We start from the raw sequence: 13011 nt of genomic DNA on the forward strand, positions 1-13011 counted from the left end.
CCAAAGCAAAATACATATGAAAAACTAAAAACTTTCTTAAAAATTAAAGTTGCATAAGAAAAAACTAAATTAAGTTTACGACATTATGATTAAATTTTATACGTCAAAATTTACCTTGTAAAACTTTTAAAAGCGTCAATGTACAACAAAAACTCCCATTTACAGCTGATTGTAAACACAAACTAGACAAAAAAATTTAGATTCAGTTTCCTTAAAAGTTAAGTTTATTACAAGTTACAATTTCCTTCTTTTACTTAAAAAACAAAAACTGAAGGTTTTACATTTAAATAAACAGAAAAGCTTTTTTTCTAAAATAGTTTATTTTACAAAGTAATTTCACAGTTTGATGGTCTTATAAATACAAACTTTTGCACATTAAAATGTCGTTAAACATTAATTTTGATTTTTTATCTCTTATCAAAACAAAAGTAAATAATTAAAAAAAGAGTTGTGTTATTTAACTTTTTTTCACTTACAGTAAATCATACTTTCAAATTTAAAAAAACTTGAAAAAACAGAGTTTTAGTGAACACCTAACCATATAACGACTAATTTAACCGAAATAACTAAAGTTTAATTTGGTTAAACACTTTAAAAGAAGATATAACAAAAGCTGGTATAAAAATATTAAGTAAACGTATTTTGTTAAAAGTAAAAATATTTGTACTGAAACTTTGTATTTATAACTAAAAGGTCTTACTTTTAAACGATATGGTTAAAAATAAGTTGTAGATGCAAAACAAAATGTAAAAAAATAGTTTAAATTTTTATAAAAAGTTTACTTCAACGGGTTATTTTTATTATGTATTAGATAAGCATTCCTTAATTTAATCATGTCGTATATTTCATAAAAGTGTGAAATACTTCTATATAAAGTAATAAGTTTATCATTCAATAATCAACTTTCATTGGTTAATATTTTTCTTGTTTATTTTTCATTGGTCAATATTTTGTTTGACAAGGGTGGCAAACGAATGTTCATCACTTATGTACAAATATAGAAATAAAAATTGTTTAATTTGCAACTGTTAGCGTTATAAATTGATAAACACGAAAGTTGTAAAAATATCTTTTGCAATAAAAAATGTTGTGTATCGAAATTGTATTTTCAATATTTTAAATAGTTTCATGACAAACAAATAAATGATTTCATTAATTTGATGACGTTTGCTTTGATAACCTTTTCAAATGTGTTCATAAAACTTATACATGTTGTTTTATATGAAGAACAATTTTTACAACTTTAAAACTTGACACGGAAAATTTTAAAAACTTAGCTTGATAAGGAAGGTTTTTTTTGAATCTAAATTTTGAACTTTATCTTTAAACCTTCAAAAAATTAAATGTGTTAGTAAGATGACTGAAAAGCGATTAACAATTAATACAACTAATTACTTGTAAATTTTTATAACTATTTTATGTTGTTAATTAAAGGTTTTTAAGAGGAACTGTCTTTGACATCTACATTTAAATTAGTTTTAAAACTTTATTTAAATATTTTTTGTTTTAATTTTAATTTCATGTTAAAAATTTTTTTCAGCTAACACCTTTTTAACCAAAAGTTTTTTAAAACTAGTAGCATGACAATTGAAATTTTGACAACTCAAGTTCAGTTAGTTTAAACTCTTAAGATTTATTTGTGTTGCGACATTCTAAAAAGTTTATATATTAATAGAAAATCTCATGTTTGTCTAACTAATAAGATTAAGATAGTAAACTTTTTTTATGTATAATTTATAAATATTCTAAACTATTTTATTTTAATAAGTTTCAAAACCTATTTTACTCATATCTCTAGAAGTAATTTATAAAGTAAAAAACTCATGTGAACTAAATAAAAATTTTATTATAGTAAAATATTTTCGATTTTTATAATATGATATTTATTTAAAGAGATAATCAACAAAACCTCAGAGTTATTAAAACTAGAATTTTCAGAATTTGGATAGTCGTGTACCTATTTGTAATTATGATAAAAGTTAATCATTATTTAATAGATTTAAATAAATGTAAATCTGTTTATTAAAAACTTATTTTTTAAAATTTATTAATATTAATCATGTATAAGAGCTAAACTTAGTTTAGAGGTTGAAACTTTGTTGTACACAAACAAAACTATTATTGACTTTTTAGGATTGTCATGTTCATTCTTAATTAGTTTTAAAAGGTCATTATAGCTATATTAAACACTTAAGCAGTTTTGTTTTATCTCTAAGCGTTTATTCACGCAAAAATAAACTGAATTTTTGCAATCGACTGTATACGTGTGTGATTTATTTGTTGAAATTTTACAACCAAACGTCAAATGTAACGCTCTAGCCATAAAACTAACAACAATGAACTGCGTATTACTTGTTTACCAACTTTGGAAAGTGCATTGTAACGCAAAATGTAAAATGTTAGGTAACGAAACAAATATTTAACCAGTGATGGGTTTTATGTTTGGATACGCCCTTTATTCTGTTTGTTACTCTTTATTACCTCAGGTGGTGCAAGTTTTTATTTTTATTTTGTTAACTTGTTTAAAGTAGTACAATTTAAACACTAGAGTATGCAAGTGAGACAAACGATTTTTCAAAATCGAAAATATTCAAAAATATTAATTTAAGGGAGTTTAACCGCTATCTGGTGTAAATGAACTTTCAAAAAACTCCGAATAAAAAATTTCATTCGTAAACCGTTAAAGTTTAAAAATTTTCATCACTGTCTGGCGCAAGTAAGCATTTTGAATTTCAATAAAATAAAATTCCATCATTTAACCCTTATGATTATCTTTGAAAATTTCTAACCACTGTGTGGCGTAGTTGCAACGCAATGAAAGTAATTAGCTTGATTGCCGACAAAATTTTCCGTTATATTAGCAAGTTGTTTGTGTTTCACGTTATTATGTAATGTTATATCACTCGCTAGACATCAAACATGTTATTCTGTTTGCCTGACAAACACAAGAATGCTAATATACATCGAACCATACAATTTCTCATTGGATTTTTTTATACCATTTAATTTTTCAATCTTGAAGGTATCATAGGCACTTTTTTATATGAACCGAAAAGTCAATAACATTTATTTTTCTTTTTTTGTTTTGTTTAATTTGACTGTCATCTAGTTTTAAAGGGTAACTTAAAAGTATAGTAAACTTTTTTGCGTCGTATAAAAACACCTATATAGTTTGTAAACTTTTTAAACCGTACTGTGAAATGATTTTGTTGTTTAAAAAAATCATAGACTCACTCAAACTAAAGATTTCCCAAACTAAACGGTACATTTAGAACAATCACTGTAAATCAGCTAAGTTTTAAATTTATAAAAATATTTTAAGAATTAGAAAAAAAATCTGTACTAAAACAACTTATTCGGTAAAAATAAAAAAGATTCTATAAATGCTGAATACGCGTCTGTTTGAGATTATATTAATACATATTTAAACTATATACTTATTCACATTATATATGCATAAATATATTCAAAACAAAAAGAAAACTTTAAAATCTTTAAAGTTTGAACTATGTGTTTGTGATTGAATAAAAATTCAAGAAGTTTTTAAATACACCTTTTAATTGTACAGGGATGTTTTATATTTTAGAAGATTAAATTTTGGATTGAATTTTGATGAATGTTTGGTCTATGCCTAAACTTTATAAATTATTTTAAAACAAGGGGCTATTTTTTAAATTGCTTAAAAATATTTTAACTAACAAATTTAGCTTAGTTTAGTATGCATCAATTAAATTGTTTTAGATGTGTATTTTAATGTGGTCAAAATTTTTATGTTTTGATAATATTTAAAAAATTTAGAAAATTCAAATTACAAAACTTTATTCTAAATTACCACATTGTTCTGTTTTTTAAGTCGTTAGTTCAAAAAAATGTACCAACTATACTATTTACATTTTTTTGTGAAATTCTTTAAAAAGTTTAATATTTCTCACCACGTTAGATTAAGTCTAAAACTTTCTCATCAAAAGTGAAAGATAAAAAACATTTATAAGGTTATTCACCTTTTTGTTTAACTGTTTGTTTTTATAAGTTCTGAATAAATATACAAGTAGCTATTACAAGTTCATTGTACTGTGAAATGATTGATTTATAAAGTTAAATCATTCAAACAATTTCAAGTAATTATATATCGGTGTATTTGTTTCGAAAAGTAACTGATTCGTATCAGTAACAGAAAGTCACACCATACATGTTTCTCATTATTGATTTGTGTAAAAGCAATACAATTTTAACAAATAAAGACATATGTTTAATTAAAATGCAAAAAAAAAAATTACAGTTCAAATATTGTGAAAAAATATATTACTTAAAAATACCATCAAACAACAAACATTTTCTCCTAGGAAAGTTGAACCACTAATAGTTTTTAAATTAAAATGTTAATTTTAGTATTTAAATAAAAGTTATACGTTTTATAAGATGGGTTTCCAGTTTTGTATTGTACAAAACTTAAGGGTTCAAATTTATTATATAACCCTTAATTTTCAATAAATATAGCAGTTTAACACAAAGATAAACAACTGTTTTGATCAACTTAACTTTTTCTACTTATTATACATTTTTCACTTTATTTAAGCAATTTTAGCTGAGATGAATTCCTTAAAGTTTACAGTTAGTAATAAAACTTTTACCTAGTATGTAAATTTTAACTAAATTGTTAAACATTTTTCAACAACCTTAATTTTATTGTCTAGGAATTTTTATACCAGCAAAACTAACACATGATTATTAACAAACTTGTATAATTACAAATTAATAAATACCGGATAAATTTAGATATGTTGTTTCATATTTGTCACAGAAAACTTAACAAATACAAATAAGTTTAATATTTTACACAATACAACAAACCTGATAAATTTAGATATGTTGTTTCATATTTGTCACAGAAAACTTAACAAATACAAATAAGTTTAATATTTTACACAATACAACAAACCTGATAAATTTAGATATGTTGTTTCATATTTGTCACAGAAAACTTAACAAATACAAATAAGTTTAATATTTTACACAATACAACAAACCTGATAAATTTAGATATGTTGTTTCATATTTGTCACAGAAAACTTAACAAATACAAATAAGTTTAATATTTTACACAATACAACAAACCTGATAAATTTAGATATGTTGTTTCATATTTGTCACAGAAAACTTAACAAATACAAATAAGTTTAATATTTTACACAATACAACAAACCTGATAAATTTAGATATGTTGTATCATATTTGTCACAGAAAACTTAACAAATACAAATAAGTTTAATATTTTACACAATACAACTAACCTGATAAATTTAGATATGTTGTATCGTAAGTGTCACAGAAAAAACTGCCGACTGCTACACTACTACATCTGTACCATAGTCCTGTAATTAAAATAAATTAAATAAATAAATATTACATTTTCACCATAATCTTGTTAAAATTATTAAAAAGATAATAAATAATTCTGTACCTTATTACAGTATAAATGGATTTTTTTTTCTAATAATCTTTGTTGTGATCAATAAAAATTTAAGTGTATTTAAAATGAGTAAAATATTTACAAGAGTTGCTATATTCCTATAAATAGTTTGTAAATATAAATTTACAAAATTAAATAGGTTTTTTGAGATAACCCTGTTACACTTTACATTGTACATGAAAGAAAGCTTATTTGTATCTTATTATTATAACAAGAGTGACTTTACATACTTATATATGACGTTCTAAAAAATGCAAGATTTCAAAAAGTTACGGCAGCTAAGCAATTTATAAATGACAAGAACTTTTAATATTACAATCTTTATCTAAGAATCACGTTTTTAAGTTAATATATAACTGTTGAGATAAAGTTTAGAGTTCAACTGAGTTTTATACTTTAAAATTAAGTAATTAAATGTCTTTTCTGTCTAGCTAAACTTTAATCGAGACTAAATTCTTTCGTTTAGCAGCGCATATGTGCAGCAAATTTTCTGAACACAAGTTAAAAGTACTTATGCGTGGTTGATTGAACGTTTGTTTTTATAATGAGTCATTTTGTTAACTTAATTACTTTTGATGTAGTTTCTAGTTCAAAAACATATAATACTATTAATAAAAAACTTTCAATGGTTAGTTTTTTTTACACCTAGTTTGATTAAGTATTTAAAAAAAATTTATACAAAATAACAGTTACTATACACTTAGTATCTAATTAAAATTGTCCTTGTATAAAATTACATTCTTATTCCAAAAGTATTATCAACTCAATGGAACCTTTTTAATTGCTTGGTAATGTTGGTTAAACAAAATAAACAAAATACAGTCGTTACTGAAAACCTAATTAAATATTTTTAAACTTTGTGAATGGGCTTTGAACTTGGTTTGACTTTTATAAATATTGCAAAAGAATAAAGTTGAAGCAGAAATTTTGTTTTTTGAGTTTACTATGAAACTTACAGAGTCTAACTAGAAGCCTATGCTATGTAATGTTTTACTACAGGCAAGTTGGATAGTAATTAAAAACGCTTTAAGCTAATTTAAAATAAAGCTAAGTAAGTATAAGTTTTCATTTATGTTCAATTGAAAAGTTTAATTTGTTCTATTTTTAAAATTTACGTCATATCTTATTACAAAAAATTTACATAACAATTTAAAACAATTAAATCTTTAATTTTTTTAAATAAAACAAACCAAAGAACTTGACTATTCCCCCATTAGTGTTATCAGATGCCGCCTGAGAGTTGATCTTCCAGTATGGAGCTACAGTTATGAACAGTGTGGTGATTGTTATCACAATTGTTAACATCAGTGCTGGGCTACCCATCGATCCGTAAGACATTTTTGTGTGTATTGAATGTGTATTTTGACAAAATAAAATTTAATAGGCTTTAAAAATTATTACAGTTGAACACTAGCAAAATTTAAATTACAAATATTTAAAAAAGTAATTAAAAGTATCGATATTAAATTTTTAAAAAATAGAATTAATTATATATGTTTTTTAATGTCACTACATTTACCTTTAAATTACAGTACTAAAACTCTAAAAATTTACACTAAACATTTGTAACTATTTCTAACTTTTAATTCGTAACAAATATTCATTTTTTTTTTAAATTTTAATCGTATAAGTTTTAAATCATACTTCTAAGCGATGAAACAAAGCTAACATTTTTCTAGTACTGTTTACCACTACTTCTACAGTTATATGCATCAACTAAACAAAAACGTAAAAGTTCCAACTTTCAAACTCCATAAAATTTCAATCAAAGAAAAAACCATGATACTCACATGCAATCAAACTGAATAAACACGTGCTGGCAAAATTAACTGCCGACTGATTTGCTGGTGAACTTCGCAAAACAAACTCTCTGTACGGTGATTATTACGTCATAACAGCCGTTTGATGTCTGATATTTTATTGGTGTATCCAGGCAATAAACCTTAAACAAAAAATCCAAAAAATTCGTTGACGCAAATGGGGTTGATTTTTGTGGATTTGTATGTAAATATACTTAATGTTGTTTATTATTTTACAGTAAACATATTTTTCACAATTTATAAAACTATCTGAAACCTTTATACCTATAATAAATATCAACATTCTTTTAAACCAAATAAAAAGATTTTAAAATAAAAGAATAGCTGATAAAAAAACTTCAAATACATTTTGTAATCCAAATAAAAACATAAACTCACAGTAACTTTTTAACAAACAAACAAAAGTCTAAAACAGTAAATAAAACAATATTTGTAAAACAATGTTTTATAAGACGAAAAATAATTCATTAAATTTATATGTATATCTGACTTGTTTCATAAACAGTTTGAAATAAATTGTGTTATTTTATACATCTGGGCGTAAAAAAAAGCGACTAAAAATTGTTTTTTGAGTGTAAAAATGTGAGAACTATTTGTTGCAATAAGCAAAATAAACGTATAGAATATCTCAGTTTTATGCACTTTTTCTATTCCAAAACTTAATTTTGTCATATTTTTTAAATGTATTTTTTTAGATTTTCTCAACAGTATACCACATTTGAAAAAAAGCATAAATCTACTTTTTTAAATTTTAAGTATAGTTACATATACTTATTTATGCACAAACTACCTAAATTTTTGATAATTAGCTAACAAACAGGCAAAGTTCAAAAAAATATTCATTATTGTAAAGTTTTGTCACACTCAACAAAATCGTCTACATTTAACAAATACTCATGGAAACCAAAAGAATCAATAATACTTTTTTTTTTCTGAAGCGCTTAACTATCCCAACTTGAATACTGATAATAAACAGAAAAGCTACACAACAAGTTTCCAAATGAAGTTAAGAAGGAAACTAAATACAGTTATATTTCAAAAAGCAACAAAAAGCAATTATAAGTTGCATATTAAAACAATGTGGTTGAAATGTTGCACTCTTGAACATTTTCTCCACATTCAAAGCTACTTGCTGTGTTTGTAAAATATTTGTACTGAATATTTGTAATGTACAATATTACGTCATACTGTTTTTTGTTTTTTTGCATAACTTTTGTATCTTTGTTTAGTACAGTGCTTTGTATTTTGAATTTAACTGGCTGATGATCAAAGCTTTATGAAAAATTAAAGCTTTGTGAAACATATGTTCCAGAATTTTTAAAATCGCCATTTGAATATATATATATATATATATATACCTACACCAGCAGTTATAAGTTAGTCAATGGGTATTTTTTTAACTAAGTACACAAAAAAAGCGCACAAAACCTTTCGGTTATCGAGTCGTACACCAAGATAGAATTTAATGTCCAGAACAATTTTAGTATGTATGATTTAGTTTTAAATCAAAGAGATTTAATATCTAGAAATTAGAATAGTATAATGGTAATATTTAAAACTTTTAAAACCAAAAAAAAAACCTTTTGTTGGACTAGAATTTAATTTAAGTATCAAATACCTATTGATAAAGTTTTTTAATAGTTATTTAGTGTTTCAAAATATCTTTTAAAACAAAACAGTATGTCTATATTTATAATAATCATTTACAAACATAAAAGTAATTTAAGAAGTGTATTATGTTCTCACAAGCTTGTTCTTTACCTACAACAAAAAGTTTGGTAATTTATAACTAGTTTTCAGTCGTATTTATATTCAGTTAGGTTAAACTTTAAATTTTAATTACTATTACTAATAAACAGAGAAAAACAAGTCCATTAAAACTTATATAAATATAATTAAAAAAAATCTCATGTTAAGTTCATGGTCTTAACTGCGGTTTTTTAATTATCACAACACGTAATAAACAAACATTTTTGTAAACTCATAAAATTTTTTAATAATTTCCTGAAAAAAAAAAAATCGACAATTTCACAAATTTCTCAAAAATAAATTGTTTCCATTCTCACGCGATCTCATTCTTTAATTTGTAGGTTTATTTTCATAATATATGACAACAAGCTTTTTATTTAAATAAGAACTTTTTTGAAACTAATATTATTTTCTGGTTTTTCCTGTATTGTATCAACTTCTGAAATACTAAATTAAATAGGTTTTTACTAAACAAAAATAAATAAGATCGTTTAAATGGATTATTTTACATGATAATTTAATTATATAAAGGATTAAGCTTTTACAGCAAATAAAAATTTTACTGTAGCTTTTTTTGCTATAAATTAAAAAATGATTGCAAAAAAGATGAGGTAAAACTTAAAACTAGCTTTTTTATAAAACAGATTTTGAAAAAAAGTTCTGTGAATTGATTATAACATTCATTAAATAATATATTTAACTACGTTACAATATTTAGTTTTTTTAAATTTTTTAAATACTAATGTACCTTGTTAATCTATTTTTGAAAATTAACTAATTAACAAACAAGTATAACAAACATTTATGTATAAAAAGTTTCAAAAGTTAATTAAGTTGGTTTCTAGTAACTTCAACTGATTTTTAAAACTATCTAAACATAATAACTTACAATACTTAAGAAATGCTATGCTTTATTTAATTAAACTAACTATCTTTTCAACTAAAAATATATACATTACAATTGTATTTGATGTTGCATACTTATACTGCAAGTTTCAGCAAATATTTATCAAAGAATAATAAAAAAAGGGAAATTAATACTTAACCTACTTAATTTCAGTGCGAAACAAATATATAATAGTACTGTCTTTAATAATGTTTTGATCGAAAAAAAAACATTTCAAAAAACAACTAACACCTTCACTGCGTAGTTTTTTTAATTTAAAATATGATCCAGCCATATTTTTATTAAAAAAAGTTTTTTACCGTTTTAAAGTTTTAAAGCTTAATTTGAACTAGGTAACAAAACATCTTAATAGTGCATTGAAGTCATCATAGTATTTTGTTGTAGACAACCTACAGAATATTATTTTTATAGATATTATGTAATACTGGTGCAATTAAGAGCCCCATTGTAAATATTTATCACAAATTTTATCACCAAGATACACCACCTTTTAAACTTGATCTTGAAGTTGCGTAATATGTAATCATCTACCCACAAGTGCAACCTCATTGGCTAGTAAAGTAAATTTGCTTGAACCTCATCAGTTTAAAGTGTTTGAAAAAGCTTATCTTGAGTTCAATGCTTTCTTAATAAAATTTAAAAGCTGTTATTGTCTATACTTATGTTTAACTTTTAAACCACCAGTATAAGCAACAAAACTTTTTTTAAGTGTTTACTATAGGATTATACTGTTGAAAAGTTTTGAAAATTTAGTATTAATTTAAATTATCTTATACTTTAACTTACCCTACTTGCTTCAACTTTGTCATATTTAAAGACATCTTTCAAAAATGTTAATAATTTTCTAACTATTCTCATAAGACCTATGTTACGAAAAAAATAAAAATACTTGTATAAGTATATCAAAGGTTTTTAAATTTTAATTATACATTAAAAACTAAATTTTATAACTTTACTTTATAATAGTAAAAGTTCTTTTGATTACTTTTAAAACATTTCGATTTCGGATAACTTAGTTTTGCATATGCTGATTATTTTGTTAGGCACTAAAAAAACTCTATATTCATTACATAGTTATTTGTCTGTCATACTCACTACAACATAGTTGAATTAATATTTCAAAAGCTTCGCTAGAAATTGCAATAACTCTGTAGCTGAGTTAAACGAAAAGTTCAGTTTTCAACAAGCTACCGACATGACATTTTATTTCTTTCAAAAATTGTCACTTTAATAAAATATAAAGTCTCAATTTAAAACAGCTTTTAATAAATCAGTTAAATCTGAGCTTTAGCTTATTGAATACGGTTTGAAATTAAATTTTTAGAAATTCTTGCAGCTATGGTGATTTTTCAAAGACCAGTTATCACTAAAACTACAAAAAACATAAAATCTTTTTTATTCAAGCTTCAAATCTATCATGGGTTTTAACTCGGTCTAACTTTAAAGTGAAGTTATTTTAGAAAATGAATTTTAGCGCACTTTTACTAGCAAATTTCAATTGTTGCATCAGTACATATGTTTTTTTGTAAAAGTTTAAAAGCTATCACAGTTTGCGCCGGAATAAAAAAACTTTTAGCACAAAATACGAAGCCTTTTACAAAAGCAAACATTTTTGTAAAAAAACACTTTTCAAAACCAGTCTTTTTTGTAACGTTTACGCTTTTTTATGATTTTGATAAATAATTATATTATTACCACAAAGTTTCGCAACAAATTTAAAGAGACAATACGCTTGACAATATTTAGAATGGTCATTTCAACGACTTGACGCATGTTTACTTTTATCTAGGTTGCATAATTTAGCGGTTTATCAATAGTTGTAAAGGTTTATTACGGTGATTAAAATGCCTTTGTTTCAAATGCTTATAAAATTTGTCGATTAGATAGTTTTTACAAATGCTAAAACTATGTTTATAGTGCATAAAGAAATCTAGGTTTTTTTGTAAAAACTTTTATCAAAAAAAAAGAGAAGTTTTTCAATTGGAACATTTAAAACAAATTTAGAAACATGTTTTAAAAAAACTAAAATCACTAAAATTTGTTTTGTTAACAGTTCTATAGCTTTTCAACTATAGTAGTATTTTAAATTACCAAAATAGAAAAAAAAAACTTTCTATGGAGGCTTAATAAATCTAAATATTTTATACTTAACAATACCATAAAACAACTTTAACATTTAAAAATTTAATTTAGTATTGATTTATGAACAACAATAATGAATTTACGGTCATAAAATATTCTTTACTTTTTGGTACAATTTATATACGTAACGTAGGTCTATTAAAGTAAATAAACAAGACTAAAGTTTCTGTACTAAAAACAATAAAAATCTGTTTTTTAATATTAGTATACTGCTTTTAGCTTAAATAACAAATAATTCAAAAAACTTATATTTGATAGTTTTATAAAATTGATTACGTATTTAATCATTAGAATATATATACTATGTCCTGGCAAATAAAACAACCATTATTAATTTATTTTATTTTAAAATAGCTTTTTAATTTTCTATCTATATAAATTAAAGTTAATATCAAAAGATCATAATTTGTAAAGCTTTTTGAAGCACGTAGTTATGGTTTTATTTTTAATATTCCAGCTTGTTTTCAATTACATTTATTGCTGTTTGAACAGCTTTTCAATAAAATTTTTAGGTTAAGTTTTTCGTAACAAATAACCAAAAATACAATCGAAACTCTTTTGAAAGTTGTTTTCTCATAAAAACATGAAAGCTTTGTGGTTTTGTGGAAATCATATGCTATAAAATTTTATTCGTCTTTTGAACAAAAACATCAATATTTTTATCGTTTTAAAATTTTATTGTTTTTTGAAGGACAAAAAAGTTTTAAATTAAGTTAAAAAATATTTTTTACAAGTACTTTCTTAATTTTTATAGTAGACGGAGAAATATTGTTTCAGTTCTTGTTTGTATATTTTTTATTAATGGTCGCAAAATAACAGAAAATAAACGTACACAAGGTCTTAAGGTACACAAGGTCGCTTTTAACGGATAAGACTCTTATCATAAGAGTTTTCAAAACTGACAATTTGATTTTAAATAATAT

This window comes from Thalia democratica, chromosome 1 (assembly GCF_965202585.1).
Source record: "Thalia democratica chromosome 1, ktThaDemo2.hap1.1, whole genome shotgun sequence".
NCBI classification, from domain to species: domain Eukaryota; kingdom Metazoa; phylum Chordata; class Thaliacea; order Salpida; family Salpidae; genus Thalia; species Thalia democratica.